Here is an 18,935-nt window from a genome sequence, read left to right on the forward strand (position 1 = left end):
TGAAAACAGTCGCGTTTAGTTAACCGCCATCTTTCTTCTGATAACTATTGCGCTTGAGCGAAACAAACATCTTCGCCAAATGATCTGTAGTCAAAATTCCTTCGTAAAAGCTGCCAAGTGCATCCTAAAGGATACAGTTTATAGTTCTACTACCCTAATCAAGGCTTAACCCCGTCCAGCCCCCGTCAGAGGGCATCCGGGGAATACTGCAGACTCAAAGTGCGCGCACGTGACTACTCAGCAAGAAAAAAGAGGATTTGCAAAGGTAGGCTTGGTGACGATCCATGACAACACGTCGAAATAATGGGCAAGAAAGGCAAAAGCAACTTCAGGGAAAATCCTGGTTGATGTAGGCTGGGCACCGTGAGCGCAGAGCAGCAACCTCACCAAGATCTAAAGTTACCCTCCCCAACTAGAAGGCCGCAAAGAATTTAATGAATCCTAAATATTAAAAAGAGTAGTTACTCAGTAAGCAAAACTTAGGAGTTTGAGTGTTCAAACATAGCAGGCGAGGGATCAAACAAAGAATAATAAAACAGTAAAAGCATTGAATAAAGGTAGCAAACATATTGTGATGATGAAAAGTGCTGCAATTTGCAGAAAGCCAATGAGAACAGATACAATTTCAAATAGAAGAGTTACAGCGACGCAGCCGTTAAGAAACATCTAAGAACAAGGGGAAATTCAAAACATGAACAGTTGGAAAATTTGACAATGTATTTTAACAATAAGTGAATTGAAAATCATTTCTAAAAAAATAAAAAACACAAATACAGTATTAGCAAAAAGTTACAAGATGGAAAAAAACACTTTAAACAAAACAAAAATACTAAGACCACATAAATAGTTGTTAACAGTGAGATGCAATTAATACACCTCATTAAATTTAGAGCTCGTTAATTAAATAAGTCCATTGATTTATATCCATTGGAATATAAGAACGAAATTTAGTGTGCTGAGTTAGTGTTGTTTGCAGGAGCACCAAAGACTAGCCATAGGACCCAGCTAACACTGTCTAATCAAGTTCTCCTGTGAGGAGAAGGCTTTCCAATATTGTAATGATTCCCCGTTAGATTTTCTTCTGGTTCCAAAATAATTTAAGTCGGTTATAATTCAAATGTCCAGGAAAATTTTTTTGTTGAAGGTCTTGAAATTTGCTGCAGTTTATTAAAATATGCTCCAGATTTTCAAAAGTATTACAGGAGTCACAGAGTGCTCTCTTGCCAAAACATCTGGCCTTGTGAGCCCCGAGGTTTGGGAGGAATTGATTAAGGGAAAAAATTTGCTACTAATTTGTTAGTGTTAACCTTTGAAATTAATTGATAGGTATGTCTACCCTTTTCCTCACTGTCCCATCCATCTTCACTGCCATTCGTTGTTCAATAGTTTTGTTATTTCCCTTCTAGTAGTCCTTTTTGTTTGAATTTCATAATTGTTGATAGATAGTTTTTCACATGCAGATTTGGCAAGTTGGTCAACCGCCTCGTTACCCTCATTTCCCACGTGCGCTTTTATCCAGTTAAAATGGATGTTTGGTCTGTATATCCTTTTAATAACATGAGTTATGTAGTTAGAATTGTGGTGTTCTGTAGACTTGATAGTGAATCTGAAAAAAGTGTTACTGTTTCTGTTAGGTTTTGATCTAAAATCCAAGTTATTGACTCAGCTTGGAACACTGTTGCAAAATCAGAGAGTCTAAAAGTACGTTTTTTTTCACTACATGTCTGTCGGAATAGACGATAAAAGCGCATCCTGTTCAAAATTCATTTTGAACCCTAAGTTTGGATCCGTCAGTATATATCTCAATTCCCTTTCTTGTTGGTTTGCTGTATTCGAAACTAATAGCTATAATCTCTGCTGGATGTCTTACATTAAGTTTTGGAATAATTTGATACTCGTAATCTTCTTCTTCATGAAAGTAAATATTTGAAATTCTTGTTTCAAGTTTTACGGTTAAATCAAGTGGTAAAGTTCCAGCAAGGATTTGGAGTGCTGCAGTTGAGGTATTCTACTACCCTAAATGTCAAATAATTCTCTGTAGTATTTTAAATAGTGGCATGTTTTCATGACGCCGATCTCATTCACTACATAAATTTCAGTAAAAATAATTTAATCTTAAAGATTAATTACATTACCCAAATATTTACTACTAATTCATAGAATGAGCATTAATTAATTATTATGTACTTTTACCGTGCGTTTTAGAAAATAACATTAACATTAACCGAGAAATAGAGAATTTTAGAAAATAACATTAATCGAGATGTTTAGAAAATAACATTATCATGCATTTTAAACGCACCATAAGAATAATTTTTTGAAAGTTTAAAAATCAATTGTATGTAGTGCTTTCTCTCTAATTACAACTTGAACTAATTTACACTAAGAAAAAAATATGGTCAAAACTACCAGAATATGGTAAAATTTACCGTTTTTCCAGCTATGAGCCCACCAAAAGACTCAGTAATTTTTTACCGAAGCTCATTAGTAGTTATTTTGGTAAAATTTACAATAAAATATGTTTTTATAATATGGGATAAAGACGCCCGGTGGCTGAGTGGTAGCGCTTCGCTGTCCTGTGCACAGGTCCTGTGTTCGATTCTCGGGCTGGTGGGAAAAGGTTCACTCAGCCTTTCATCCCTTCAGTGGGTCGATAAATGAGTTTCAAGCATGCTTGAGAACTAAGCACTGGGGGTTTCGCGTTCGGCTGACCACCTAACCGGAACATCTGCTCCTGCACCCCAGAGCCCAAGGTCAAGAGAACTGAGATGGGCACAGTAGGTCTTGGCCCTCTATAGGTTGTCGCGCCATTGAGTTTTGTTTAGTTTTAATATGGGATAAAATTTGGTAATTGTGTAAAAATGTAGCATTTTTATCATGATATTTTAGAGCATAGCATGAAAACCATTTATCCTGCTAAATTTTTTCATATTTGCATATTTTACTAAATGTGTTGTAATGAGAATTTTGAAAACTAGAATTTCCGTTAAACCGTAACGATTTGAACTGAAAAATTACCAATTGTATGGTTTACGTATATTTTGAGTTTTAATGCCAGAAATATTTTTCTTTATCACCAGAAATGTCGTTGCCATACATTAAGGTAATTTTATTAGATTTTTTTTTCTACGTAGCCATGCTGTGAAATGTTTATTAGATGGATAATGTAGTTTATTTTTCCATTTTTGGGGTCGAGGATCTCTCTAAATATATATTTAAAAAAAATCAACTGATGCTAATTTAATAATATTCATAAAATCCACAATCACTCATTTATTTTATCATTTACATTAAGAAATAACAGTATGTTGTTTTCACATTTACATTTTACGAAAAAAATAGCAAAAGAATTGGTTTTTCTAAGTACATTCATTAGAAAAAAAATGTTTTTCTCTATGTTAAAGACGTTACCTTTTACCCTCCTTTAAATCAAGACACTCAAAATTCATGAGATAATTGCGATTAGAGAAAATTCTCATTTAAAATGGATAAATAATTTTATCTAAGAAAACAAATCTGGTCATCTTTAGGTGCGAACAAAGAAGTCTTATACATTTATATAGATATCCTTTTAGTGTGAAAACCACACCCAAATAACAAAGTATATAGCCCTGGGCTAATATATACGAATTGGGCGTTTAATACTTATAAGAACAAACCTCTTTGGCGGCACTAAACCTACAAATGTTCGCACAATCTTCTTGTTCTTTAAAACAGATAAGGTTGTTTTATTTTAAACTTTATATTATAGTTGCATGATGAACGAAATGTTTTATTAAGAAAAAAACATTGTTGAAAACTGATACTGTTAAATTTCGAAATAAAATATTTCAATTTCTTGATGACTTCTTAAAGAGTCGTTGAGATATTTCTAAAAGTAATGAATTATTAACTCTGTAGGCTCTAGTTTACCATCAGATACAGACATTGGGATTATTGATCTATCTTCTCCAGGTTTTTTTTTATTATTTCTCAAAATTTTATAATAACATTTTGAAATAAATGAAGAATAAATAAAAAAAACTGACATGAATAGAAGATTTGAAAAACTAATTATAGTATAAAAGAATTAATAATATAGCTGAACAAAATAGAATACAACTTGGGAGTTAGTAAAACGTCTTTTAATGTTTTTTTCATAACATAAAACATAAATATTGTAATTATTGGTCAAATAATAAGTATTTTCGCGAGTTGACCCTTCATGAGCCTGAAAAAAATCTATATTTTAATGCATAATTGTTTTCTATTTAAATGCGTGATTTAACTTACTGTTGAAAACATTTCGAATATATAAATTTTTTTGTTATTATGAAGAATTGTTTTTTTCCTAAACCTTCCAGCAGAAGTGCCCTTCATACTAGCTAGAAAGGTCAAGGTTATTTCATACATTTGTGATTATAAAATGTTTATTTATTTTTTTAAGAGTATAAACAACATGATCCTCTTGTAATTTTAATGCACAATTTGGGAAGGTTATAACTTGCAACTGAATTTAAAAAATTTCGAGTTTTTTTATTAACACTAGTTTATAGTTCATATGTGCATTACAGTAGCTCAACTGTAAGCGCATCGCTTACAGTTGAGCTACTGAAACTAACCTTCTAGAAATTTTGACTTTTAGTATTGTGTGTTATAGAGTAAGCGTCATCAAAAACAAGGCTTAACCTAAGCAATAGGCAAGTGCAGTACAACAAGTGAGGTTAAAAAATGTTAAAATTGAGTGTACTAAGTATAAAATAAAATATCACACAGCTGAAGAAATACTTGGTTATTATTTAATTAAAAGGACATGAACATATAACAACTGCACACAGCAGAGAGAAGAATGTGAACCAGAATTTAGTTGGTTGGTGTTGCCAACTAGAGTAACAAAAAGTTTTAAAACGATTAAGATTACTCTTTTTCTTTTGATTTTATCACAACAAAAAAACAGACGATTTTTTCGGAACCATTTTTGAAGTTGACTGATTCAGACCAAATTTGTGTGAAGAAATATATTGAACCTCGTTATGAGAAAAATATAATACATGGTTTTTTGATAAGAAATGCCGACTACCCGTCACAGGACAAGAAAAGGAAGTCATTTGAATTATATCTTACACTGTAAAAAAAATCGGTAAATCTTTAACCAATAATTGGTGAAAAGTTTCTCATTATTCTAAAGTTTAGTAAAATGAAAAATCATTTTATTTTAGTTACACCATAAATTGTGAAATATGATCGAGAAATATTTCCATGGTGCAACTAACTGCACCAAAATTTGGTAAAAGACGCAAAACTTTGACTGTGACTGTAAACTGAACGATATTTGCTTACGACGCCATGTTTTTTTTACAACTCGGTCTTGGGTATCGCGACGACTAGTGCATGTCTTTACAAATATCAACTTATTTAGGTAGGTAGATGCTTTATTTGCATTAATTAAAGTTCATTTCGTTTATGTAGAACCTTTTAAATTTGGTTGGACAGTCTAAAATGGTTAGAGGTACGTCATAAAAAATAATCTACTTACAGTTTTATTACGGTAAATAGCAACCTTGGACTGCATTGGAGTGCTTTAAAAATACCTAATAATATGTGTAACTTGCCTCTGTTTGTATAAATGAAGAAAAAAGAACGAATGAAAATATTGTTTTTTTTTTCTTCAAAACACCAACTTTTGGTGAAACCTTCTACTGATATTTGGCGCTAGTGAAAATACCAAAATATGGTAAAATTGAGCTTCATTTTATGTAGCCAGCAAATGAATACCAATTTTTGTGCAACATGGCTCTGAATATTTAACAGTGTAGCCTAAAGAATTTACTGCTATTTAATTAGTTCTGATCTCATTGTAAGGAAAATCGTCTGGACGGATGGAAAAGAGGACATGGAACTCAAAAAGAAGTGAAGCGATTATGCCTAATTATTTGATTTAAATAAGCTTTAATTGGATATTTGTAAGCAACGTCACGCATATGTGTCGAATGTGATTGGAGTCTGAATCGGCTAATGCCGCGATTTACCTAAGATAACGCCACTTGAAGGTTAAAAGCTTCCTGATATATATATAAATGACATTTTTGTATCAATTGGATTTTTAATTTAATACTGTGTACTTAATGTACCCGATAACATCCAACAAAAAATTTCTCGGTTCTCTTCGTAAGTGACATTGTACAGGAAAAAAGGCTTAACGTACTAAACGTGATACAAAACCTGTTTTGACTATTGAAATCAATAGTTAAAAACGAGGCACAATCAGATGTTGAACTCACCTAAAATGAATTACGCAATTTAGAAACTACATGATTAAATTGGCAGATTAAAAACCATTAATTTTAAATGATTTTTTTTAAAAACACTGGCATAGACCAACAAATAGTCTTAACTGTTTTTTCTTCATCCCCAAATAGCTTGGTAACTGTCTCCAAGTTTCATGCGATTTCTAATAAATGGCTGCAATAGAGTCGCTGTGGCTCAGAGGATGTAGCGTTCGCCTCTCAGTGAGGTGACCAAGGTTCGAATACCAGCTGTGGCTGATTGTTAAGAATGATGCTCCCGCCTCGCACTGTTCACAGTACTGACGTAAAATACCCTCAGTGGTAGATGGATGGTAGTAGTAGGCGGGTTAGAATCCCCTAGTTGTTGGGCTGACCGTGGGAGGTTTTCTTGATTTTTTTTAATTCTTAAAATGGGTCGGGTCCATCAAAATTCCTGCACGAAGGCTGGTTCGTCCTAACACTTTGACGACTCCTGAGTTAGACAATGAGTTCATTTAATATTTATAGTTATAAAATTCTTTTTAATCATTTGGTCATTTAATGTTTTTTTTAATGTTTAAATGTTTTTTTTTGCAAGGATGTCGAATATTAACTAATTCGAAGTGCATTTTATCTAAACACATAAATTAGTAATTTAAATATTTTATTATTCTCTATTTCTTCTTTTTCATAAATTCATATCTATGTCGAATAAAATACGCATTTTTTTCATTTCTATTTTTCTTGTTCTTAAATTTATCTCTATGTTAAATAATATTAATCAACAATCTCAATTATATGATTCACATACACCACTAATCTTTTTCAAACTAATAACGTAGCGTTATTGCTAATATTATTGTAATGTTTTTCGATAAAAATTTCAATTTAGATTTTGTTATTTTTTCTATTAATGGTAGAGAGAATTTGTCATTTAACAGAAATAAATAAAGAGGGGTAGATAAAAATAAAACAGAAATACTATGAGAAAAATCTTACAAAAAACGATTTGAAATTATTTTGAATATTGTACATTTCAACACAAATGCACAATATCAAAAGAAAAAATTAAAAGCACTCTAAATATTGATTCGAAATTTTGTAGAAAACAAAGCACACAAAAATCAACTTGGAATTAAAAATCACAAAAAAGTATTATTCATTCCTAATATATATGTAATTCACAGAGAGTTTATATATTATCATTTAACAGAATATGATAATAAATAAGGAGATAAATGATATCTGTTATCTTATAAGATATAGAGAGTTTCTACTCTGTTGTATTGAGGAGTTTTTTTCCCCCTTCTTTTTTTTCCTAAAGCGCAATAATATAGTACTCTTTCTCCAAATGAGTTCAGCGCCCTGACGAGATATAAGGCTTAACTACTAGCTATCCGATGGATGAATCGTTTTCTTTTATTATTTTTAATAGAGTTCAAGAAATTATTTTTAATCGTTTGGTTATTTTGTTTCACTTTAACTCTAAAAGATGATCTCTTTTTTTAAGGGTGTCGAATTTTAAAGAAACATTTATCTTAACACTCAAAGTAAATTTCAATTTCATTTAAATATTTCAATTTCTTTCATTTCCTTGTTTTCAAATTTTATTTAAAATACATATTTGTGCTGTTGATCTTCATAATTATTACTTTTAACTAATAGAAGAATAAATGCGGCTGAGAGTGAATAGTTTTAATTACTCGCTAATGATTTACGATAAATTATCATTGTAGATAGTTTTTTCCCCCTATTTATTAACGAATCACCATTTGATTTAGCGTTTTTTAGAGAATAAAACGCTATTATTTTCACTGCTGTGCGTTTGCAGCAATTATTCTTGACTGTTAAGTTTTGCCTTTTTAGAGTCAGCCTCTTTTAAAATAATTCCGAAACTGACAAAAAAAGTCAATATGAAAAGAATCCACCATTTTGAGAAAAGAAAAAGCGTATGTAATTTATTTTTTTGTTAATGTTATTCACCATTGTTTAAGTTAATTCAACATTGCATTGTTTGGACTCATAAAAATATGTAAAAATTTAGAACAATTTAAACAAAGAACAAAATTGGGACAACAAAACTAAGAAAAAAATTGAGAATAATTTTTTATCTAAATATAAAAATCTCACCAAATAGACAAATTTTTAAGAAATCCTAACAATATTTTTTATTTCACTAAAATATTTGTGCGTTCCAAAGCCCAATCAATTCTTCTAAGCAAGTTATTTTACATGGTCTAAAATTAAATCTTGCTTGAAAATTTAAAATCTGTTAAATTAAAAATCTGAAAATTAATTAATTTAACTGTGAAAGTTTTCATTTTTTGTAGAAAAAACAACCATAATAAACAATGTAATTAAGTTTACCCATATTTATCAGGAAATATCATTATAAAACGTTTTATTCAGTTAGCAATAAAACTATTTGGAATTTCTATTTTATTATTGATATTACCTAACCATTTGAAGTAAGATCGAAAGAAGACCATCTTGTAATAAAATATATTCATTCATTAAAATGTTATAAAACGGTATTTTATGACTTATTAAAGATACTTAAATAATAGATCTACTTTTTTTCAAAAGAAAATTACTTTTTTTGTAACTGAATGCCACAAACCTCAATTATTTGTTTTATTTTTGATGAAATCGCTTATTTTCATGTTATTTTTATTAGATTTTAATTTAATTGGTATATCTTAATATTTAATTATGTCTCATTTTGCTTTGTCTTTAATATATATTGTAATGATGGTATAGCGTGAGAAAAATACTGTGCAATATTTTAGTGGCTATTGCAATTTAGTTTTTAATCCTAATAGCATGAAGTAATAACTTTTGTTTCATCACATGCAAATAATTGGGTTTTTTTTTAATATGAATGGCAATATCAAATCTTTTACTGCTGAATTCTTTATGGCGGAAAAATCTTAAGGAGAAAAAATAGGTATGCAAAAGATGATTCTTTTATGATTTTTAAAATGAATGAGCTCTGGACCAAATTTAAATCTAAATAAAAGAAATTTAGTTATAAACCAAAAATTTATTCAATTAAGTTAGATTTTTCAAAATTTGATTTTCTATATAAAAAAGAAAAAACAAATTTAAATCTGTAAAAAAATATTTTCATTAATATACACTACCGGTCAAAAGTTCGCGAAAATTTTGAAATCTACAAAGAAAAGGTCTAAATTCAAATGTTCATAGAACTGCGAAAAATCATTCAAATTGGATGAAAATTTGATATGTTCTAAAGTGAACCCTCTGCAGTTAGTTACATATGATCAAATTGCAATACTTCGTTTTTTGCGAACTGAATCCAGCTTCTCATCATAGGTTGTTTCTATGGTGAAAAAATTTTTTAAGTTTGAACACTCGCCAAACTTGCAAAAAAAAGTTTTTTTACTTTCTGTTAATGGAAAATAGTTATTTAACCCGGTCCATGTAAGCCCTCAAAATTTCAGATCGATTTAATTTTTTTTGACGAAGTTATGGAATTTTGAAAAACATGTGTACTTTTCTCGATTTTTGAGCATTCCACGTATACAGTCTTTTGGTCTATACATCTTCTACCAAAGGACTTTTTAATTTTAATATTTTCTGTATTTTCAAATAATTAATGTTTATTATAAAACAAATATTCTAATTCATTATTGTAATTATTACTGTTTATACTTATTGTTTATATTTATTGCTTACATGTATTAGTTTTGTTGTGATATTTTCACTTTGTATTAAATTAAACTAAAAAGTTATAACAATAATTACATAAATAATTCTAAAAAAATAATAACAATAGTATAAAAAATTTGCATTTTTACTATATCATTTTATTTACAACAGGTCAAATATTTAACATATTCTTATTCGTATTTTGTAATTAAATAAAATAACATTTAAATCTTAGATTCCCCGAACCATCCACCTTTTGCTATCATTATAGCCTTACATATGCGTGGCATTCGCTCTAACAAACCATTAATCGCTTCAAGTGATGTAGAGTTCCATTCCTGTTGTAAAATGTCCCATAGCTGCAAGTTATAACTAATCGTTGCAAGAACAAACAAATTTTAGATGAAATGTGACATCTATGAGATATTGTTTTAATTATATTCATAACAAATTCTTTGTAATAACAATAATTACAATAATGAATAAGAATATTTGTTTTATAATAAATATTAATTACTTGAAAATATAAAAAACTTTAAAATTAAAAAGTTCTTTGGTAGAAGATGTATAGACCAAAAGACTGCATATGTGGAATGCTCAAAACTCGAGAAAAGTACACATGTTTTTCAAAATTCTATAACTTCGTCAAAAAGAATCAAATCGATCTGAAATTCTGAGAGCTTACATAGAACGGATCAAATAACTATTTTCCATTAACAAAAAGTAAAAAAAAATTCTTTTGCAAGTTTGGCAAGTGTTTAAACTTAACAAATTTTTTCACCATAGAAACAACCCATGATGAAAAGCAGGATTCAGTTCGCAAAAAACAAAGTATTGCAATTTGATCATATGTAACTAAATGTAGAGGGTTTACTTTAGAACATGCCAAATTTTCATGCCATTTGAATGATTTTTCGTAGTTCTATGAAAATTTGAATTAAGACCTTTTCTTCGTAGATTTCAAAATTTTCACAAACTTTTGACCGGTAATGTACAGAAAATCGGTGCAGCTTTGCCGGATTTACAAAATTAAATTTTTGGCATACCAAAACAAGACCGAACTGATTTTTTAAAAAACTAGCCATCGGAGAAAATTTTTAAGCAAAGCTGTGCAGACAAAAGTTTAAATTTTCAAACTTCTACTCCGAGTTCGAATATTCTGGAGATTCCAACTCCATACATTTCAGAGAGTCCAACTCCAACTCAGGACATTTCAGAAAATCCTGTTCTAACTCAGGATATTTCAGAGGGTCCAACTCCAGACATTTCAGAAAATCCTGTTCTAACTCCGGACATTTCAGAGAGTCCAACTCCAGACATTTCAGAAAATCCTGTTCTAACTCAGGATATTTCAGAGGGTCCAACTCCGAACTTTTCAGATAATTTAACGTCAACTCCGACTTATATTATATTAAAATGTTTAATGCATCCTTGGAAAGTATAAATATTTAGAGAACCAGAAAATAATATTGTTCTTTACATTAGATTTAAACAGACAAATGTTTTATGTTTTATGTTTTTCTTAACTAATGATGTTATCGTCTTTCTTATTAACAACCTTTTGTCACCTAGTGTGGCCTAATTTTCAATGCCGAATTGATAAAAAAATTATAGGGTTTGGTACCAAATATTGACTATGAGACGAAGCATCTAAAGATAACTAAAAAAAACACTTAGCATTTCCCAACTCTGGCAACTATAAAATTTTCTATACATAATTTAATTGTGGTTGTTAACTAAAAAATACAAAGTTCAAAAAATATTTGCTCGTCAACATTTCGCATCAGGTTAAAGTAGTTCTCCAAAATTCACAGCTTAAAGATACTTTCAGTGTTTTAGTTAAATAATATGTTTTTCAAGTAGAAATCTGAAGACGAAATTCACTTTTTTGGGTATGAAATTAACGAGATAATATGTGTTGATACCAAACTATAATCTACAATGTTAATATTGCATTTAATATTTGCTATTACTTTATTACAATATAGTAATTTATTACAATTATAAAAAAATATGAAGTAATTTGCCTAAATGAATGTTAATTTTTGTATAGAAACTAATCTAATTAGATACATTCCTCCTCAAAAGAAACTTTGAGAAAAAAATTTTTGTCTCTTTTGTATAATCGGATTTCGTATTTCACGAATGTTCGATAAACCCACAAACTTTGTTGTTGTTGTTGCTGTTGTTTCTAATGCTACTTGCCAATGCCAGCAAGCCTGCTTGGTGAAACAGAGTGAATTTAAGACAGAGTGGTGCGTTTCTTGTTTTTCAGTGGCACCATTTATGGCCAATAATGCGACTTCAGCCACACACATCACTTCATAGGGAGGGCCCATTCATACATTCATCCACAGATAGTCATTTCGACCTTAATCAAAGAAAGATCAATCTTCAATTCAGCACCCCTAGAGCTATGATTTGTTTGTTATGGGAACATGGAAGAATTTGCGACCCGACATATTTATCGTGCACCAGTCACCATTTACTGCACGGGGAGTTTTCGGTTGGTCGGAATTGAACTCACGAACTCTTGGACATGGGCCCAACGCCCTACCGACCAGGTTATTCCACCCTCACCCACAAATTTTAAAAATGGTTAATGACTTCAAAACAACTTTTAAAAAGAAGGAAAAATTATTATTATTATATCAAACAAATTTAATACATATTTTAATTATCATGGTACATTTTTTTTCTTCAAAAAATACACATCATCTCAATTATCACTATTTCAGCGCGAATCCATTCCAAAGTCAGATTGCAAAACTAATTTCCTTGTTCATTATAATTTTTCCAATAAGCACATGAACATAATCTAGAGAGCCTAATTTTTGTATTTAATTGATAAACATGAGAGCTTTTGACATGCTCATTAAATATTTTTTTTTCCAAACCATCTGGTACACGAGGAAATAATGTTTTAACAAATGCTTATTATTTTCCTTATTCACCCATGTTCAGTAGAATTAGGAAGACTTTTTATGTAACACTCACGATGATTGTATGCTTGTAAGTTCATTCTTTGTTGTTGTTGTTGTTGTCGTCGTCGTCTGCCATTAAGGCAAGAGGGTGCGATTGTTCTTGTTTTCTAGTGGCGCCATCTATGGCCAAGAAATCGACTTTCCGCCCCATACGTCACACCCGTTTATAAGGTGGGCCTATTCATCCATCCATTTATTCGTCCACAGATCGTAATTTTTATCTAAACCACGGAACAATCAATCTCCAATTCAGTACCTCCAAAGGAATTTATTTGTAATGGGACAGAGGAATTTATTTGTGACCCTTTTTATGATTTAACGCGCACCAGTCACCATTAACTACACGAGAAATCTTTGGCCGGCTGGATTCGAACTTCCATTCTCACAAAATTGAGTCCAGCTCCCTGCCAACCAAGGTATGCCGAACCATTTATTCTTTTAACATGGCATATTGAGGCATCGTAATTTGGCATCACCCTGCTGATGCCAAATAGATTATAGAAACATCCTGAGCAATGAGAATACATTTACTCTTTGTGCTATTACGCATTTCTACAAAATTTGAAATTCAACATTACCCGTTTCTCCCACAAGCGAAGCAGTAGAAAAAACAGTGAAGAAATCATTTTTTTTTCCTCCAGAAGTTTCAGACTTAAAATTATCAGCAGTTTGAGGCCTAATGCAATCTATGTATGGGTACAGTGAGATTTGTTGCCGTAGATTGATGCTGTTTGATGTATAAATCCGTTAGTCTTGGTATCATAATCCTGTGTGGCATAATAGCATATCTTCTATTTCTATTGATTGGGAAATCTAGCAAAACTGCATCATCAGAAATATTGCTATTAAAAAGCAATTAAAGAAGATTTGGTTTCTTATTCGGATGCTGAATTCATATCAACCAGCCATCGCTCGAGTTCGAACCCGATTCACCTCATTTGAAGGCGAATGCTCTATCCCCTGAGCCATCACGGTTCCAATATAGATATAAAAAAAATCCGAGATTTTTAAACAAATTTTGCTAAAATAAGGTTACGATGAAAGTGTTGAAACTAGTTACAAAAATTAATCAATGCGTGCAGAAATTTTTTTAATTGAAATTTTGAGTTCACATAAAGTTTTTCATTTTATCTATGTCTGGTAAAGTCCACCGTTAATATGCGTTTTTTAAATCCTTATTAAAAAATTTTTAAAAAGTTTATACGCCTAAAGGGTTGCAAATCAATATCTAAGCGAGAAGAAAATAAAAACGCTTCGAAATCTGTGAAATTTAAGTCATGGATACGGGTTTAATAAGCGTTTGCCTCCATTAATTGAAAATTGAAGATTGAAGATATTTCTAAAAATCGTCTTTCAATTATTCTCTGGGTTGTGCGACAATCAAAACTTTTTATTGTTTATTACATTTGCCCTCCTTTACTGTCACTTGTCAGATTTCAATGGCTTATTATTAAAATGAGATAAAATATTAAACTGTGACCCTTATGTCTGCATTTTTTTCAATTTCGTTATTGATAAAAATTCAAAAAAATACTTTTTAAAGCGGACTTTACGGAACACCTTCTTATAGATAATTTCCATTATTTGAAAACGTTCAAATTAAATGTGCTCTAATATACGCAGATTATCTCGTACAAAAAAAAAATTTTAAAAGAATCTTTTTTTTTACTTATAAATTGAGACGTAATAATTGACAACATAATAGTTGAAAACTCATGATGTTTGGAGTAGAGAGCTTATTTCACGTCATAGTAAAAATACATTGCATTGCAACGTTATTCTTCACGCAAGTCAGAAAAACTTCATGGAACTCTTTGCATAATAATTATTGCCAATTTTATCCGACATCAGGTGACACATAATCATTTTTAAAAGACACCAATTATAAAGGAAGGAAAAAAACAAAGCTGAAAACGAAATCTTTAACCTTTCTATAATGTATGGCAGTGGAACATAGCAGGGGGAAAAAGAAATGCCTCATATTAAACAATCATCGCAAATTACTAAGAATTGTCAATCATTAACTGTCGCTTTAACACTAAGTAGAACAAAGAGCGTGAAATTTAAATCGTAAGTTAAACATAATAAAGAGAAGGTAAAAAAAAACAGTGCAAAATACTTGTCAGCTAATTAGTGTGCAATTTCTGAGAAGTAATAAAGGCTGTTAGATCAATGACTTAAAGCATTCATTATGCACATCGTCAATTTGTGTATTAATACATACATACATTTTTGCTTTCTTTTTGTAAAAACTCAGAAGATTGAGCTTACTGTGACTGAGTTTTAGAATGATGTCGCATCAGTTTCAAATGACGTCATGATTGTAAGAATTATTTTCGCATAATGTAATGCATTCCACTTGCACATCGTCAATTTGTGTATTAATACATACATAAATTTTTGCTTTCTTTTTGTAAAAACTCGGAAGATTGAGCTTTCTGTGGCTAAGTTTTAGAATGAAGTCGCATCAGTCTTAAATGACGATTGTAAGGATTATTTTCGTGATACGTGTAAAAAGAAAACAACTCCCAATGGAAACAGTTTTAAATTCTTGTAAATAAAAGTAGCTGATAGAATATGCAGTTCTGATAATTTTTACTTTTAAAAGTCATTTCGTAAAGTTAAATATTTGAATATTTCTTTCGGGCAAACAATAAAAGAATCTGATTGTCTCATATTTTATGTGACAAATGAACTGAAAAATAGTACTTCTAATATGTTTCTTTATTCGAATCTTTGAACATGGTAAAGCAATTAAGAGGTAAATATAAAATTGACTTTAATTTAGGCAATCCTTATTTTTTGTGATTTTAATAATTGAGGTTGCGGTTTGTTTTTAGACATTTTGGTTTTCCCAGAGTTTTTAAAAAAGTATTTTATTGTAGCTATTAAATATATTGATGAATTACAGGATATTTTTGCTGTTTTTATTTCGTTAATTTAATACTTCTAACTCGAGAAGAAGTGAAATTATTTTGCCTAACCATGTGATTTGAATTAGATTCAATTGTAGACCTGTAAGTGTTAAGTGTGTGTGTCGCACCTAATTGGCTAATGACTCGATAAATGCAAGGATTTACCTACGATGACGTCACTTGCAGGTATCCAATAATATCCTCTTTTTTTTATTCAAGCAGTTTTATTGCTTTATAATGTTGTTTAATCGAGCTACAGCAAAATCATAAACACAAATATTAAAAAGTTTTAAATTGGAAGTTTTTCTTTTCAATTAAATTTTGAATATATTTTATCTAATATTTGTAAAAATGTGATTTCACATAATATATAATTACATAATACATAATTATAAAATATTTTAAAAGTTTGAACCTATTTCACATGATATATCATTACATAATATATAATTATATAGTATTTGTAAAATTATGACTTATGTTACACTTAGTTAAGTTCTTCCAACTAATTTCAATACTTTAACAGCTTCTTAAAATTAATATTAGCAACATAAATTGACACCTTCGCGTGACGTCGCTTTCGAGTAACCAATTAAATCTGATCCAAAATTGATTTAGCGTGATAATAAGCAAGCGGTCAGTGATCTTGTTCTTCTCAAGTTGTGGACATCCAATTGTAACTGATGAACCGATTGTTAGAATCAGCATGTTTTTCATTACACGACACGATAACGACAANAGTCATCTTGTTTTTCTCAAGTTGCGAACATCCAATTGTAACTGGTGAACCAATTGTTAGAATCAGCATAAATACTATTTGTAATTGAAATTAGTTTCCATAATTTAAACTCAATTTTTTTTAATAAAAAAACGTGAATTACTTCTCGAAGTTCAATGAACAATGTTAGACGTCGCTTTCGGGTAACCAATTAAATCTGATCCAAAATTGATTTAGCGTGATAATAAGCAAGCTGTCAGTCATCTTGTTCTTCTCAAGTTGCGAACATCCAATTGTAACTGGTGAACCAATTGTTAGAATCAGCATAAATACTATTTGTAATTGAAATTAGTTTCCAGAATTTTTTCAACTCAATTTTTTTAAATAAAAAAAGCATGAATTACTTCTTGAAGTTTAATGAACAATGTTAGACGTCGCTTTCGGGTAAGCAATTAAATCTGATCCAAAATTGATTTAGCGTGATAATAAGCAAGCGGTCAGTGATCTTGTTCTTCTCAAGTTGCGGACATCCAATTGTAACTGATGAACCGATTGTTAGAATCAGCATAAATACTATTTGTAATTGAAATTAGTTTCCGTAATTTAAACTCAATTATTTCTAATAAAAAAGCATGAATTACTTATTGAATTTTAATGAATGTTAGACGTATTATTGACATATTACACAGAAGCGACTTCGTTAAATGATTTTATTTTTATTATTTAATTTCTGTTATTTAAAGTATTTATATTACTGTTGTCAGGATTCTGATGGTCAGAGGTTGAGGGACGATGGAAGTGTCGTTCCTCTAGAGAGGGGGTGGAAAGAGGAAAAGCGAGGGACTTTTTCCGAGAGAAATGATATTTAGTGTAGACGGGATGCGGAGATAGTATAGTTGCAGAAGGGAGCAATGGAGGTCCAGAATTTGTATTTTTTTTAGCATTCTGTTATTAATTTTGAGCATATAATCCAGAACCCTAAAATAAATACATATATTATGAAAAGGGTCCGGGATAGCCTTGTCGGTAGGGCGCTGGCCCCATGTTCGAGAGTTCGTGGGTTCGAACCCGACGGCCGAAGACCGTAGTAAAGTGACTGATGCACGTTAAATCTGTCGAGTCGCAAAGTCCTCCTTGTTCCCATAACAAATCAATACCTCTGGGGGTACTGGATTAGAGATCGATCGTTCTCTGATTCAGGTCAAACTTACGATCTGTGGATGAATGAATGGATGTATGAATGCGTCCGCCCTATAAACGGGTGCGTTTCATTATGATAACGAGATGATTATTACTTTTATTTTATTGTGATTTGCCAACACTTTATTAGAAAGCAAAACTAATAATTTTAAATTCATTTTTAACTTTACTCTTTTTGAAGATAAATTATTAATAATTCCATGCTTCAAATAACAACAACAAAAAATATTATTCACGTGCCACTTAGCATTAACATTTCGTAAAAAAAAAAAAAATTCGAAAAAATTCTAGCCAATGAACTTTAATGAATCTGACCTTGACCCCATGGTATAGTATTCCATTAGACATTCTAATGTCACCATCACGTTAACATACTCGTCAATTTATTTAACGGTTTAACATTAGGTTTTTCACGCTATAAACTAGACCAAATAAATAAATAAAAAAACTTCATTTCAGTTTTTTTTTAAAACTTGTGGTAATGACGTCTAATTTGAAAAAAAAAACAATTTGACATCATCATCTACAGTTTATTCGCGTAAGTGGTAATTTTGATAAAAATCAGAGTCAATGATTCGACACCGTAACGTTATAATGAGCAATCGTTTCAGCAACCGTGACACAGTGGACCTCAAAAATCATTTTATGTCGTGAGTATCGAGTAAAATAATTTACGATAAAATATATCTGTTTATAAGGTGATTTCGTGTGGCGCCTTTCTGAAGTATATAATCACCAAAGACTCGCCAATTTCCCGTTTAACCCTATTTTCAACAGACCAGAAATCTGATCAACCAGTTCCGTTTTGTCGGTAATTCTTGCGATTCCTTTAAATCTTTTGGGTGATTAAAATCACCAGAAAAATTTTATTTCATTTTATTTTTATTTACATTTCATTATATATGCATTATAACGCATACATAACGTTATCGTGCATTACGTAATATTAAACTATGTAGTAAATATAATTATTTTAATTTTCATTATTGTACAATTTATTGTACTTAAAAGCGGCAGTTTCCAAATGGTATTCTGTGGTACCCAAGAGTTCCGCAGAACGGAAACGGGGGTTCCGCGAGTTAGGATTTTTTCTTTTTTAATTAGCAATGATTTTTTTTCAAAATTCTGTTATCCAGATTGTATCGGTAACCAATTATTTATTTAGCATCTAGAATTTTATGATATTATTTTAATAAAATAC

This window comes from Parasteatoda tepidariorum, chromosome 10 (genome assembly GCF_043381705.1).
Source record: "Parasteatoda tepidariorum isolate YZ-2023 chromosome 10, CAS_Ptep_4.0, whole genome shotgun sequence".
Classification (NCBI taxonomy): Eukaryota; Metazoa; Arthropoda; class Arachnida; order Araneae; family Theridiidae; genus Parasteatoda; species Parasteatoda tepidariorum.